General features: G+C 46.3%; 1 protein-coding gene across 6 annotated transcripts in view; it reads left to right on the forward strand.

Moving 5' to 3' along the window:
* LOC139419006 (F-box/WD repeat-containing protein 7) overlaps positions 1–16,473 on the forward strand; it is a 189,346-nt gene that overhangs the window by 131,022 nt on the left and 41,851 nt on the right. The gene's annotated exons all lie outside the window — the stretch shown is intronic.

The following is a 16,473-nucleotide window of genomic DNA, read 5'->3' on the forward strand; positions in this document are numbered from 1 at the left end:
GTTCCGCTGGTCTTGAAATGCAGCAGCAACCACGACCACCATAAAGGCAGTGAGTGCAGCTCCAGAGCCGGAAAACCTCAGGATCCTCCTTCGGAAAATGTACTGCTGTTGTGGTATGAGAGGCAAGACACTCCGTCTGCAGAGGAATGTCTATTTTGGGGAAGCTAGTCTAACCAACCTCACTCCTTCCCCGTTTCCAGCCGTCTCTCTATATCTCATTCTGAGGTCAGCTGACTCGGGACGTGCGGAGAGATGTTCTGACTTCTGCGGGGTGGAGAGTGGAGTAAAACTCACTGTCATTGAGCCTTGTAGAAAAGTCCTTACGTAAGTTGTCGCAGCAACCCTTCACTCTCCCGTCAGAGGCAGGTTGAAAGGGTCATGTTGTGTTTCGCACAAAACGCAGGGAAACTGAGCTCTGTATACAGCCGACAACTTTAATCGTTTTGGAAGTAATTGACTGGAAGTCGTTCCAAAGGCAATCGTTTCCCTGCTAAGAGACCAAATTGGAATTTGACATGATTTATCAAGACTCACGGTAGACGCGCTACTTTGGGTGGAGACGATAGAGGGAGAGAGAGAAGGAAAAAAACAGCTGGTTGTTTTCAGAGAAAGGGAAGCGACGCTGCAGACTCCCTAGCACTGGCAGACTAATAATTCTTGCCCCATAATGCATGCTCTTTCCCTGCATTTAGGAACACGCCACCACCCAACATATCATCAGCATCTCTGTTATTCAGTCCCTCTGCACAAGCAATGCTTTTACTCGTAGTGATGCCCCACATCCGTACGAATTACAGGTGCACGCGGACTGCAGAGCACGGCTTGAACTGAAAGCTTGCTGGACAATGTTCTGCCCTTCTCCTTTGGAGGTCACAGCTAAGGTCGCTTCACAGCTGGACCATAGAGCGAGAAGATGAAATGACATCAGTACAGAGCAACACTGTCCACAGTGAAACTGGTGATAAAAAAAAAAAAATAGCCCTAAAGAGATTTCTGCTACACAGACGGTCCTCTCAGCAGAGGCCTGGCCTCCCCACCATGATGAGAATACACTGTGACACGGAGTAGCATTTTTAAAGGCTTTATTTTTAGAGCTCTGTGCTGGAAAGGCTCCACTGACCATCTCATCTACCCAAAGCATGGGATTTAGGGAAGGGGAGAGACCAAAAGAGACAGTCTCTTAACATTACTGCTTGTTTTGTTTCTCCGTTCGTTAGTTTTCGTTATGACGCAGTCGTTTTTGAAATGGCTTTTCTGTTCTGGAGATAATGTTAAAATATTTTGTCAAAAAGGCTTTTATTGGCAATGGGTTCAGGCCTACACCTCAGCGTGGAATGGGTGAGACACCTGCACTGGGCATGCTTTTTGAATAGCGATGATTAATGTATAGAGTGGGCAACCCGTTGAGCCATTCTAGAGCTGAAGGATATGACCCGTGACATGTCCCGATGTCACTACAGCAGTGTGGCGGTGACACGGTCGGCGTGAACGCTTGCCGTGTCCTCTAGCTTGTCAGCGCACATTCCCGACTTCCTTTCCCTCACAGGCCTAGCTGGGTCATGTCACACTTTCCTCTGTGTCCTTGGGCGCTGTAGGGTCACTGTGACCGAACTAACCCAGAGGCAATCTTACACCTCGGGATTTTATATCCCTGGAATCGCTAGTGTGATTTTTTTAAAGAAAACGTCCATTGAGTTGCTGAATCTTTTCAACCCCAGAGTCACTAGCAAGGAAGATGGGCTGTTATAAGTCATATCCTCCTGCCGTGATAACAGATTGTGTCTGAAAGGACTGCTATTGTCATTTCTCAGCAATGGAATTGATTGCATTGTACTAAATAACAAAAACATTCGTACAAAAAAGAATGACGCTCAAAGAACTATGTGGTGTACCCCTTAAGTGATGTTTTTATTCTTACTACCCTGACCTTTCTGCATACAATAGTGCGTATGAAGTTGAATACCAAATGACTTTGCAAATTATGACCAGGTTTGCAGTCAATGCAGCATCCTTGACATTGTAACCTTGGATTGAAAGGCTGATTATTCTCACTGATTACGGCAGTCTAGTATGAATGGCTAAGGAGAAAGCGTAGCAGTATACAGTATTTGCAGTCCCTTCACATTTTTCTGAGAACAAGGTGAGAAAATGGTTGCCACAACAATTAAACAAGTTAATTAACTGCCAGCCGCTCAACGTTTTTTCAAAAACTGACATCCTTTGATGTTTGTCCATGTTTCACTTCTCCTTTATTCGTCACCCTCTTCCTGTCCCTCTCCCCAAAGACGTAGGCAGTAGCGTTGTGTGGTTACACTTTCAATGACGCCGGCTATTGAAGTTTGTCGGACTCGTAGCAACAGCCCCACTCTGAAAACAAAATGGCCTCCGCACAATACGGACTGAGGGGAGCTGTCAGTGAGAAGACAAGCAAAACGGGCAGCCTGTGGAAAACGCTGCAAAGAATGAAGAGAAGACCAATACGGAGAGATGGGAGAGGTCAAAGATGAACAACTGATTAGAATGCCAATTGGCTTGGCTCTGGTTTGATGTTTGACGACCACTCCAGAAAGACAGGCACACACACACACACACACACACAAACACACACACACACACACACACACACACTTATAAACACAAGATGGAGGGAGTAGGAGTGTTCCTGATGATGCTGTCTCCTCCAGCGCACTTCCTGAGAGCTGTGTGGGCTGTGTACAGTACCGCTATGTACTATCTACTGAGTGCTGAAAGAAGGGAGGGCAGTAGGGGTGGTGGAATGAAATCAAGTGTACTAACGCGGATACATAACCGCTTCTCCCACTGGGGCGGACGTTTAGGAGAGTGAGATGGCTCGTCAACCCCATGGGCCTCTTTAAGTATACATGAGCACTTAACTTTCTGTATCCACCAGCCCCCCATGTATAAATAATGACCAACAGATTGCCATTCTCAATAACACAAGGGCTTGTTGTGTAGCCGTGTTTGTCGCACTGCAGCCCCGACTTCCCTGCCTCAGGCTTGTCCTTGAGGGCCCCGTTCAGCCCTTCTGGACCTGCGAGGCCTACATACCTCAAATCAAATGTATTTTATAGCCCTTCGTACATCAGCTGATATCTCAAAGTGCTGTACAGAAACCCAGCCTAAAACCCCAAACAGCAAGCAATGCAGGTGTAGAAGCACGGTGGCTAGGAAAAACTCCCTAGAAAGGCCGAAACCTAGAGAGGAACCAGGCTATGTGGGGTGGCCAGTCTTCTGGCTGTGCCGGGTGGAGATTATAACAGAACATGGCCAAGATGTTCAAATGTTCATAAATGACCAGCATGGTCAAATAATAATAATCACAGGCAGAACAGTTGAAACTGGAGCAGCAGCACGGCCAGGTGGACTGGGGACAGCAAGGAGTCATCATGCCCGGTAGTCCTGAGGCATGGTCCTAGGGCTCAGGTCCTCCGAGAGAGGACCTGCCCTGTCCCACCTCCTGAGCCCTTCAGCAGCCACTCTCGGCCTGCAAGGCCTACCCAACCAGCCCTGTCCCAGCGCTTTCTCCACCAAGACTCTGAAACGCTGACTCATGCTCCGCAGCCTTTGTAACTTTTTAAAAGTTAGACACCAGAAAAACCTGTTTCTATCTACAGCATTAATTGAGGCCCAGTTGGAGACTTGTTCTGAAGGACAGAAAGAACTCATCCCCTTCCTCATGATAATGGAAATGAAAGACACATTATTCAAGTCGCTGTTTTGCGCAGTGTAATTTCCGATAACTACATTTAAAACACAGCAGTTATCTAAGCGGCTTAATTGGAAAAATGTCCTTCCGGTGGGCCGGCATTTATTCTCTCAAATTGAGATGTGCAAAGGAATTAATAAGTTTCGTAAAAGTTTCTTGTAAGAAGAAATGGAGGGAAAGCAAGATGGTTGTCTCTCCACTGCTGTACTAAAAGGAGGTAGGAACTGAGAGGGGGAGAATAGCAAGGGGTTGTCTAACGCTGACCTTTCACTGCTGTACAAAAAGGAGAGAGAGAAAGAGGGGAGGAGAATCCTCTTCACCTCAGCCCTTGGCTCTCCTCAACAGGATATCCTAAATCCAGACCCCACACAGGGATGTGAGGTTCTCCCCATGCAGCAGCTGGGGTCTGCGTCAGCACTGTCTCAGTCCAGGGCTGCGTCATAGTGCACTACTTTCAACTAGGGCTCTGGTCAAAAGTGGTGCACTGTATAGGGAATAGGGTGCCATTTGGAATACACCCCAGGTTTGTAACTGTTAACGTCTGGTCTGCCCTTTCAGCTCTGGAAAGCAAGAGGGAACCACCAACAAAGACAGTTGCTATAACCATAGAAATAGACTAGGCTAGAACGGGAATTCCCATTTCAAGTCAATTGTTTCGAAAACAATCCTTCAATGTTCATTCTTGTCGTTTTCATCTTACTGTCAAGGTCTAGTATCTGTTACTTTACTAGCTGGTAGCTACTTGACAGTAGCTGTAGCAGTTTCTTCTCTCTCCCATATGTTGCTTGGCATTTCCAGTCTGCTCCTTACCGGTGTCTATTTCAGGGCACTGTTCACCTCCACCAGGCTGGTCACATTACCTCTGCTTCAGGTTTAACTCCAGTCTCTCTACCTGCCAATCACAAATCTCTGCTTCCCTTAGACTCCAAGCAGGACTGACAGCATGGAGCGTTGGAGCATGGCCTCTCTTCTCGCTTTCGTGCTCTCTCTAAGCAGTGTTTATCTCCCCCTTCTCTCTCTGCATGTGGGTAGTAACCAGTGTTTATCTCCCCCTTCTCTCTCTGTCTCTGCCTGTGGGTAGTAACCAGTGTTTATCTCCCCCTTCTCTCTCTGCCTGTGGGTAGTAACCAGTGTTTATCTCCCCCTTCTCTCTCTCTCTGCCTGTGGGTAGTAACCAGTGTTTTTCTCCCCCTTCTCTCTCTGCCTGTGGGTAGTAACCAGTGTTTATCTCCCCCTTCTCTCTCTGCCTGTGGGTAGTAACCAGTGTTTATCTCCCCCTTCTCTCTCTCTGCCTGTGGGTAGTAACCGGTTTCTCTGAGTGGTGCTCTATCTGTGCTGTGGTGACTTTAGCCAAGGGCTTTTTATAGTCATAAGAGAACTCTCTGCTTGGTTTTGTTGCCTGGGTGACATGTCAGCAATGCTCTCTCTCTTTCTCTCTCTCTCTCCCTTTGTCCCCTTTTCCCACTAACACACACATCACCAATATTTTTCCCTGCAGTCTGCCACTTTCCTCTTGCTGCTTGCTCTATTTCAGGGATGGGCAACTCTAGTCCTCGGGGGCCTGATGCTTTTTCCCCAGCTAACACACCTAACTCCAATAATCAACTAATCATGATCTTCAGTTTAGAACGCGATGAGTTGAATCAGCTGTGCTTGCTAGGGATGTGGGGGAAAGGGTGTCACCACTGGAATGGAGTTGCCCATCTCTGGTCTCAGAGGACTTAACAGGTGTGTGTGTGTGTGTGTGTGTGTGTACACTACAATGTGTGCTTCACACACACACACACTGTGTGTCCTAGGTCTATAGGCTACGTTCGGGGCGGCAGGGTAGCGTAGTGGTTAGAGCTTTGGACTAGTAACTGGAAGGTTGCAAGTTCAAACCCCTGAGCTGACAAGGTACAAATCTTTCGTTCTGCCCCTGAACAGGCAGTTAACTCACTGTTCCTAGGCCGTCATTGAAAATAAGAATTTGTTCTTAACTGACTTGCTAAATAAAGTTAAATAAAGGTCAAATAAATAAACCATTCTGCAGGGCCCTCTATCTACCCTCTCTCAAATGAACTGGTTCTGACCTAGGACTGTGGCGGTCATAAAATTGTCAGCCGATGATTGTCATGCAAATAACTGCTGGTTTCACGGTAAGTGAATATTAATGAACATAAACCCGTTTAGCATCCCGTAGCTTCCCACGCTTGGCCTACAAGTCACTGATCCACACCTTTTGGAGTATCTACATTTCAAACAGTCCACTAAGTCCATGTAATATCACAATGAATCCCATCCCTTATTTGTTTTACAGGTGTAAAGAAGCATGATATAAATGTAAATAGATATAAATGTCATCTATTTCAGAATAGCATACTCTGAGTTGTCCTGATGTCAGGTCCTGATCTGGCTCTGCCATATGGCTGTGGACTTTAGCAATAAATAGATATAGCAGCATGAGAAAGCTGGGATCCTCTTTTTCAGAAGTGGTCAGTCAAAACTCTGTTTTCACATGCGATTACGCTCTGACTGGGTCTCTAAGAACGCGTGTCACTAGGCTCTGTAGGTTCTGTACTCTATCCGTTTTGGTCCTAGGTCTACAGGCTACGTTTGGAGTTATTTGGCCACTGTTGTTGATACAAACCTTATCTAAACATATAGGCCTATGGGCCAGGCTACATGTGGGCAACTATGATTTGAAAAACTCGGCAAAACAAAGGCAGGCGCTGTTTCTTCCCTTACTGCACACGCTGGGTGTCATTCCCAAGTGATATTGTCACGCATCAGACTGTTCTTCATTTAGTCTTGTATTTACATATACTAACTAATATATGTGTGAAATGAGTTGCACCGGACTGAACAGGGGCAGGGGGAAAACAAATGTCATCTGTGCACTTAAATAACGAATGGAGGACGCTTTTCCCGTGGTTCGTTTTCATGCCAGCCAGGTACCAAAACGTCATGATACTTATGATACCAACATTTTAGAACCACATGGTACCGTTACATATGATACTACCGACTTTTCAGCCCTGCTGATCTAAAGAACCTGCTGGCGCCTGTTATAAAATGTTTATAAAGTCAATTTAATTGATCAATTCTGATCCATTTAAGCAACAGCTGCTAGTCTCTTGTCTGCACTTGTCCAATAATATCCACTTCACGTGTGGCAGCTGTGATCAGCCAGCCTCATCCCCTACCAGCCATCACTCACCTGCACTGACCAGTCTGAGTAGACTTTGCAATTTACACACATTTTCATCATTTCACAAACCAAACCGGGCCAAACAGGATGCTAAGCCACTAATTTTTTTATGATTTTTTTCCCACATTGGTATCCCGATACTAAATGGCCATCGTGATACTTGGCCTGGTATCGTGGTGTTTGTAAAATGTTTTTATCGTGACAAGCCTACTATAATCCTGTTGCAAAGCAATGTTCTTAATATTAGGAATACCGTTTTGGAGAAGCCTAGTCACCGTAACAGCCCCAACTCTGGCCCTCTACTCTCACATCCAGCACTCTGAATCCCAGCACCTCACCTCTCTCAAGGCCTCAGTCTCTCCCTGCCCTCCCAGCCATCCCTGCCCTCAACTGTCTGTTCAGTTGGTTAATAGGACTGTAGAGCGCTTGCCCTTCTCCTATACAAGCGGCCTCACTGGTACACTCAAAGAAAGGAAACTGTTTCACTGCACATATAGCCTACTCAACCATTTCTGTATAGAGACACAAAATGCTCAACCATTTCTGTATAGAGACACACAATGCTCAACCATTTTATTTCCCCACACACACATTTACCGACACAGTATATTTCCCAACCAACACACTTACCTAGATATTTGTGTACCCACACTTGTGTGTTATTTCTGCTTCCTCATATTAAACCAATATGTCGTACGTTCACTGTAATCTTCTGTCCTCCCTAATCTAACCCCTCCTCTCTGTAGACTTAAACATGTTACATGAGGAGAGTCCCATGACACACGGCAGGTCATTGAGCCGTGTCGACACTGCCGTTTACACACACTTCCTCCCCTAGTGTCACTCTGTTTGCCTCAGGCTGTTGAGTCAAGCAAGTCACCACACACACACAGACACACACACACACACACACACACACACACACACACACACACACACACACACATGCCTCAGCTCATGCAGCCTAAATGATGGACCAGTGTTTGTTGTGCTTGTACAATGTATCTGTTTATGACATTAATCCATGAACGTTTTGGAAGCCACACAACCCTCTCTGGGCAATTTAAACCAAACTGAAACACTATCACACTATTATTTGTCCATTAAGGAGGTAAGTGTTTGGAGCATAGGGACTGTAGCACTGTAACATTATAGCTGTACTGTAGTGCCCGGGCGGGCTGGAATACTCTGGGCGGGCTGGAATACTCTGGGCGGGCTGGAATACTCTAGCAGAGTGTTAGCTGAGGCACTGCAGCTGCAGGGCAGAAGCTGGATAGTGGAGGTGGTGAAAGACCTATGAGGTCTGGCCGGCCGCTCTAAATATGATTAACATCACTATTAGTCAGTAAGAAATTTGACCTCTGCTTTTAACCCAACCCCTACCAAAGACACGTGCAGCATTTGGTGAGATGCTGGAGGCTTCCACACTGGGCGCAAGTACACAAAGGCAAGCGACGATGCTGGAGACTTCCACACTGGGCACAAAGGCAAGCGAAGATGCTGGAGACTTCCACACTGGGCGCAAGGGCACAAAGGCAAGCGAAGATGCTGGAGACTTCCACACTGGGCGCAAGGGCACAAAGGCAAGCGAAGATGCTGGAGACTTCCACACTGGGCGCACGGACACAAAGGCAAGCGAAGATGCTGGAGACTTCCACACTGGGCGCAAGGACACAAAGGCAAGCGAAGATGCTGGAGACTTCCACACTGGGCGCAAGGACACAAAGGCAAGCGAAGATGCTGGAGGCTTCCACACTGGGCGCAAGGACACAAAGGCAAGCGAAGATGCTGGAGGCTTCCACACTGGGCGCGAGGGCACAAAGGCAAGCGAAGATGCTGGAGGCTTCCACACTGGGCGCGAGGGCACAAAGGCAAGCGAAGATGCTGGAGGCTTCCACACTGGGCGCAAGGGCACAAAGGCAAGCGAAGATGCTGGAGGCTTCCACACTGGGCACAAAGGCAAGCGAAGATGCTGGAGACTTCCACACTGGGCGCTAGGACACAAAGGCAAGCGAAGATGCTGGAGGCTTCCACACTGGGCGCAAGGGCACAAAGGCAAGTGAAGATGCTGGAGACTTCCCGACAAATTTTTCCTATCAGACCCGGGATTCAAACTGGCAGCCCGCGGTTGCTGACTCACCTCTCTAACCGCTTGGCTACAAGCAGCATGGATACAGACCCGGGTGTTCTCAACATAGAGATGTATTTGGGTTCGACCTAGCTTCTCCTCAGGGGATATGGTGACTACCTGAGTCTGTTGAGACGTGTGGAAAAAGGGAGGATCGCATACTGTGTAAGGGAGTGACGCACCTGAAGGGCAGACCACCGAGTGTCATGTCTGGTGATGCTAACCGGGTTAACCGAGGAAGTGTGACGAGTGTGTTCCTAGAACGGGAGGATGCTCTTCCACACCACTGCTGGCTCAGGCAATCATGCAGAAAGACGGCAGTATTCCGCTATCAGGGAGCATGTGTTAAAACCCACCAAACGTTCACACGTACACACACTCTAGCAGATTACTGCTTCAGGTTCAGCTACAGTACACACACACATGCATTCATGCATAAACTCTCACCAACACACACACCCTCTCACTAACTGACAAACACACACATGCTTATTTACACAAGCATACACTGTCATGTTAATATACTTGCATACTCAGGAGTGGAGGATCATATTTCAGACATGGCTGTGGTTATGGGCATTCCTCAACTACTCGGACCAGGTTGCATTGCTGTTGAGTTGCGTCAGTCACATTCCACTGACAAACCACCCAAAACAAATTCCATTTATGTCTCTTTCACTTTGAACACAAGACATGGCAATGTGTGTGTGGCAGCATTCTTACCGCCTGACTCCATCACAACACTATCACTCACTCCTGCTATTAGCCTGTTATAGATAAGTCTAATCGCTCAAAGTCCATTTAGACAAAGAGCCTGTACTTTTCAAAGGCTAAGCCAATGGCCAACATCTAAACAAGATCAAGCTTTGTCCCGCGAGTCTCTAGTAATTGGACAGAGGTTAAAAATGGCCGCCGCCTTTTTCATATTGACCTCCTCCTCATCATGAGACCATAGTTTGTGACTTGCTCCTCTATTTGTAGCTGGTTGCTGTGGAGATGGCATTTAGGACATTGGGTAGGTAAACTGTCAAGTATGGGAGAACAACGGTATTGAAATGGAGCAATGTTTCAGGACTGCTATTACAATGGACTTTCTGGTACAAAGAGGAGTTGTTGTTGGTCGTAGCTCAGCTAAACACGTCAAGACGTTCCTGGATCCTCCACCTGCATTCCTTCCATGTTACACCGTCCTTCAGGCTCACCTGTCTTCCTGATTCATCACGCCGTAATCTTCAAAAAGACGTTAAAAAAAAAAACACCGGCTACCTTTTTTTGCTCCAATTTGCTTCTCCGCCCTCGTTTAGTTTCGTGTCTTCTCCGCTAGCCTCGGCTTTTGAGTTCTAGGTCTTTCTTCCTCTGCTCTGGAGAAAACTATCCCACTCTCAAGCTTTTCTGAGACCCCAAGCCCAAAGTTGCCAGCTGCTCCATCCACTCAAATTACATCTCAGAGAATAGATTTAGCTCCGGTTTGGACCCCGTATTACCTTCTCCTTTTGAGAGGGATGTTTTCAAATATGGAGTTGGCTCCGGTATGGTGTAGTTGAAAAGAGTGTGTGACTTTTTCTAGAAAACTGTACATGAGAAACATGCTGTGGGTTCTAGTGAGATTCCTTTACCCTGGCATCTCCTCTTCCTCCTCCTCCTCTTCTTCCCTGGCTTGCCCCTTCCAGTGCAGGGTCTAGGAGAATGCCTATTAGTCCTTGGGTATTGTTAGGGGAGCAGCAGGGCTGTAATTTGGAGTTATTTTTAAAGGAGAAAGTGACGTCTGTCTTCTACTGAAGTGCGAGCGTGGGTGGGAGAGACGCAGTGTGTGTGTTGTGTGCGCTCCGGATGTACAGAGCCACGGCCACGCATTCATAACTCAATGAACAGTCCCACATCTTGGCAAAGTGCTTCACACCCACACACCACTCTGCATTTAAAGGTCACCGTTTATTGAGATGCTGAAGCTTGATAATATGGACATGGCCAGCCCATCTGCATTCTCCCATGGCCTTTTACTACACGCTGAGTTCCTGGCTTTATAAATTATTCTCCAAATGAAGGTAAATGCCTTGGTGGGGGTGACCAATATACATGCCTATTCCCCCATGTTGACGACAGAAAGATGGAGCGCAACAGAGCCTGGCTTCCTGCTTCTTATCTGTAATTTGCAGAGGTCTGGATTGAATAGCCTGCTCTTTCTGATCCTATTAGAAGGGGGCAATAGTTCCCCAGAGAGGCCTGTTCCTGTGTTGGGAGAGGTGGGGTGTTGTGGGACTGTGGTTAGGAGAGGTTGAGATCTGAAAAATGTGTGATGTGAAAAAAGGAGGTGGAGCTATGGTCCCCATTTGAGCACTGGGCAGAACCCAGAGACCCAGGAAGGTCAAAGGTAACCCAGACACAGTTGGGCTCCTCACACTCCTCCTCCTCCTCCTCCAACTAGCTCATCCAGACACCGAGCCAACAGCCAGCAAACCACCGCTGCTTTTTTGCAATTTGGCTCGTTCTGCCTAATCTGGGCTGTGGAGTGGCACTTTTGAATAATTAAAGGGGGTTTATCCGTTCCTCTGTAAATGTTGACACCCGCGCAGGCCAAGTTTCACCTGGCTTATGGCTGCCAGTTCTGTAACCCTCTTCTCTCCGTGTTCATGTCCATGTGGAATATTGATGAGGTAAATGCAAAACATTCTAAACTGCAACACTGTAGGGATGGGACAGAGGGGTAATATTCACGTTAACTGCGTTATTGGAGTGTCAGTGTTAAGTTCCCTGTTCATGGTACAGGCCTGCAGCTAAATCATATAACGATGTTCTATAAATGCTCCCAGAAACATATCAACCCCTGACATTGTTTTCCTGTGTGGCTGTCTGGTACATAAGTCATGCTCTGACTGATCTTGTTTATAGCTGCCGTTCGTTGCTAGCAGAACATCTCTGTATTAATTGACTATGGGTAAAGGTCAAGACTGGCTTTGAAGAATCCAAGAGGGAGTACTCGTGTTTGGCTTTCTAACTCTGTATGTGTGCTTATCGTTCTGGTGTGTGTGTGTGTGTGTGTGTGTGTCAGCTTCTCTGTAGTTCAGTGCCAAAGGGTTAATTCAACCCATCCACAAAGGACACAACACTTCCTGCTGTCTGATTTATTCGCTCTACTCGACAAGGTCAACAGCTTCCTCTTCCCCCATGTTCATTTGAAGTCCCTCTCTAAAGGCAGGTCACAGATCAGTGATATACTATATCAGTATGCAGTGGGAAAATACGAGGTAAGCGATGGTTGCTGTTCTCAGATCTGGGTGGGCCTCCATAGCTGGGAGGTGCCGTGCCTGGCCAACCCCACAAGGGAAGGCTCCAGATGGGAGGTCAGGAAGAAGCCTCTAGCCCCCCATCCACTGAGAAACTGCAGGAGCCCACCACCCAGATATACTTTTTCCCAACAGTGCTGCTGGAAGTTAAACACGAGCCTGCTACCTACTTCCTGCTAATAGATAAAGCAGTAGTTTCTTTCGATTAGGAAAATAATCCAGGTGACCTTTTTGTCAGCCAGGGATTTAGTTCCGTTTCTCTCGGTTGTAATCCAAAGAGAGGCACAGTTGGTTAGATAAATGTCAGTGACGTCCGACATCTCTCTTCTCACTTGAACCCCGGGGCAGAAAAATATCAAAGTCTTTAGTCAGCGGTTTGATTTCTTATTTACTTATTAAGTATTCCTTCCAGGAAGTGGGAATGCCTCGTGGTGTTTTTGTGAAGTCTGACCTTCAATGGCTTTCAGCAGGGAAATAGAAAGTTCAATTTTAGATCCTGATGGTGGATAAACAACTAATAAAGCTCCATATTAGTTTTGTCACAGTAATTTATGGTGTTATTATCACGGGTCCATAGCACACCCGGTCGCCCCTGGTGTCTTGGGCTTTATTGTGTGTGTGTGTGTGTGTGCACGCACGCACGCACGCACGCACCCTGGCCAGTAGGTTGTCTTTGTAGTTAAACTTTTGTTCTCCATAGTGCAGAGTTTTATACACTTTCTCCTCTCCAAAACTCACTGTAGTGGAGACTATTGGTCTCTCTGGAATTTCCGATGGGCTTCCCAGACTTTCAGGAAGCCAGATATCAAGCCTGAGAACAACCTTGGGTCCAGGTAAAGTTACTATTTGACTCTTAACAGCGTGTGATTGGCAGTAATGGACATTGCCCTTCTATCCTCTGTTCTGTCCATATCATTTCCCATGGAACACTCGTGATGTCACAATAGGAGATGTCAGTCCTCCTCACTTTAATTTCCTCGTTGACCTGACCCCAATAGAGGCCTGGACTCTCGGGGGTTGCAGTCGCGTGGGTGGCTAAAGGCTGTTATGCTAATGGCCCCAAGCAGCCACAGGCAGATGTCATTATTCAGAATAATTCCCCAATAGTTCCCCAGAATGGAATGCTGCACCGATGGACCAAGGTTCTATTCGTCACACCTCTCCCCGTCGATCGCATGTCATCTGTCTGGTTGGAGTGCACCCTGCTATTGCTCTCTCGGTGAGCGGCCATTGAGATCGAAGGCCCCCCCGCCCCCGGTCCCCTATTTTGTCACCGCCAGGACAATGACACGGCGGTTATTCAGCGACGCACCACTGCCCAAGACGTATTTGCTGCTTCAAGTTCAACAAGGCCCCACGTTGAAACATTTGATCAAGGAGGCCATTCTCCTATAGCTTGAGGTGGGAAAATACCCTGGCTATCTGTTGCCTTTGAAAAGCTCAATGTCTAAGTCCATCTAATCCACCTATAGAGAGGGTTAAAGTCCCTTCATTTTTCACTTTCTACCCTTTATTTAATGAAACCTCATGAAGAATGATGAATTCCGTGAATCAGTTCTGCAGTTCCTTTTCCTTTTTAAATACTGCAGTATCACGTACATTAAAAAAACTGTCAATTTTTCCTGAACACTCATAAGCTAATTTCTATTCTGTTGGCTGAAACACTGCCATAGAAATCCATACATCCACATGCTGTAGCCTACGGTTTGCGTAGGAAGCCCCATACGAGAGAGCGAGAGAGAGAGCAGAGACATAAAGGGAATCGAGCATTTGCATTTGCCCTCCAGACATACCACTGCGCTGTTACAAGATAGTAATTTTACTACATTCTCCATTCTAGTTCCCAATAGATATTCCAACACCGAGAACCATTCATCATAGCCTTCTCGCTCTCGCTCCTCTCTCTGTCTCTATATATCGCTCTTTATATAGATAGATGGATAGATCTATATCTAGATATATAAATATATCTATAGAGCGAGAGATCTGTCAGTCTCTCTCACAGAGGTCTATCACTTAAAGACGAGAAGACAAAACACGGACAAGGCTGAGATATGAGTGTACTTCGGAGGACACCTGTTTTGTGGAAGCCCCATGTCTGGGTCTGGAGGGTTTTTAAGAGGTGTTGTGAGGTAAGAGCCTAGTGCCGCTGGATGTTAATGCTTTACCGAGCGGCAGAAGGGGCGCAACAGAGGTCACAGGCTCTTCAAAGGCTGGGGCGCCACCGCTCTCACGTTCCACGCATTCCAACGTACTGTGTTAAGGTTGGGCAGCGAGGGGGTTGTTCTCAAGAGGACCCAACACACACACACCGTCTCGGTGTGCTGCTTGGTGTTGCTGTGGCAACAAAAACAAATGAAAGATTTCCAGTGCAGGGAGAGCTCCAGACTATCTTAGTTATACTGCACCTGGCCACCTTTAACCCCTCCAACACTAGATTACATGGGGAGCAGGTCTCTCTCAAAGGCCTCAATTGTCCCCTTTAAAAGTAGTTTGTGTCATACATGTGTTGTCTTTGGCATCATTAAACTGAAGACTTATAGTTTTTATCAAATATTGTCTGTAATTAGTAAATTGTTGTTACCTGCACGAACCCAGTCTTCACTATGAGTCATCCATACATCAATTGTCTTAAATCATTTATTTACTAACTAAGTAATTCACAGAAATGCATAAACAAACAAACAAAGTAAATATGGTTACAAGAAATGATAGGAGAATGTGCCCTACTGGGCTAAACCAGCATGGCGGCTTGTTAGACGAAAGGGTAGTCGGGGTCACCTGAGAAGTCACTACAGAGTTGATAATTATAACAATTGAAATGCTAATGCTTTGCACATGAACGCTCACTCATTCGGGAACAATTGCAATCCATATATATATTTACGCCCAGTGTGTCGTCGGGATCTTGGTTGAAAAGTTAGTTTCTGTTGGAGAGGCTCCCTAAAAAAACATGGCACTTCAATAAATCTATCTAATCTTTTTTTATTTAACTAGGCAAGTCGGTTAAGAACAAATTGTTATTTACAATGACGTCCTACCCCGGCCAAACCCTAACGCGGACGACGCTGGGCCAATTGTGCGTCACCCTATGGGACTCCCAATCACAGCCGGTTGTGAGACAGCCTGGAAACAAACTAGGGTCTGTAGAGATGCCTCTAGCACTGAGATGCAGTGCCTTAGACCGCTGCGCCACTCGGGAGCCCCCCTGGAAGTGACTTTTCGTAGCAGTTTAAGAGTATTTTTGCTAACCCTAATCAGATCATAATAAAGCTTTATTTATATAGCACATTTCAGACATGAATGCAATGCAACACGCTTCACAGGAAAAAACATCGATAAAGAACAATGAAAATAAAAACAAACATTTACTACACAATAAACATCACAGGATAAAAACAAAAGTATAACAAAACCCCTTTTCCTAACCTTAACCTAATTCCCTTAACCTGCTGCGTAAGTTCTCCTAACCTGCTATGAAAAAATAACTTCTGGTCGTAGCTGAATCGATGTGGTGTGTTTTTAGGGAATCTCCAAGGTGTTGATGAGAGGGAAATGGATGGGTTTTTTTAATCACTCAACCTCGACTGACACTAGGGCTTCAAAGCACAAAGCTGGATTTCTAGAATGTGACCGTGTGTTTGCTTCACCGGTAGTGTGCTGACAGATGTCTAAAGAGATGTTCTAACAAGATAATAAAACAACGCACCTTCCATGTTGCCAATGACACTCTCAATAGGAAATATGGGCACTGCAACAGCCTTTTTATGAATCGGCCCCTATGGAGGCTAGTTGCAGGCTAGTTGCAGGCTAGTTGCAGGCTAGTTGCTTTTACCTTGCAGGTGATCCCCAGACTAGTTTCCCATTTGTCCAAATTGATCAACGTAAGCGAAAGGGCTTTTCATGTGTATTTATTTTCTACACAAGAACTTATTTGAATAACAATAGCCGAGCTAGCTACCTGCCAGTGCAGGATTTGTTTACCAGATAGCAGGATAGCCCTGTGAACAGCTTCCCTCTTACCTCGGAGGTGACAAATACGATGAAGTCTTTTCTTTTAACAATGTTTATTCACCTCAACCATTATTATTTATTAGTTTGTTCAGCTGTGGTTTTGTTTTGGGCCCAAACCAGTAGTTTAGAG

The sequence above is a fragment of the Oncorhynchus clarkii genome, chromosome 10 (genome assembly GCF_045791955.1).
Source record: "Oncorhynchus clarkii lewisi isolate Uvic-CL-2024 chromosome 10, UVic_Ocla_1.0, whole genome shotgun sequence".
Classification (NCBI taxonomy): Eukaryota; Metazoa; Chordata; class Actinopteri; order Salmoniformes; family Salmonidae; genus Oncorhynchus; species Oncorhynchus clarkii.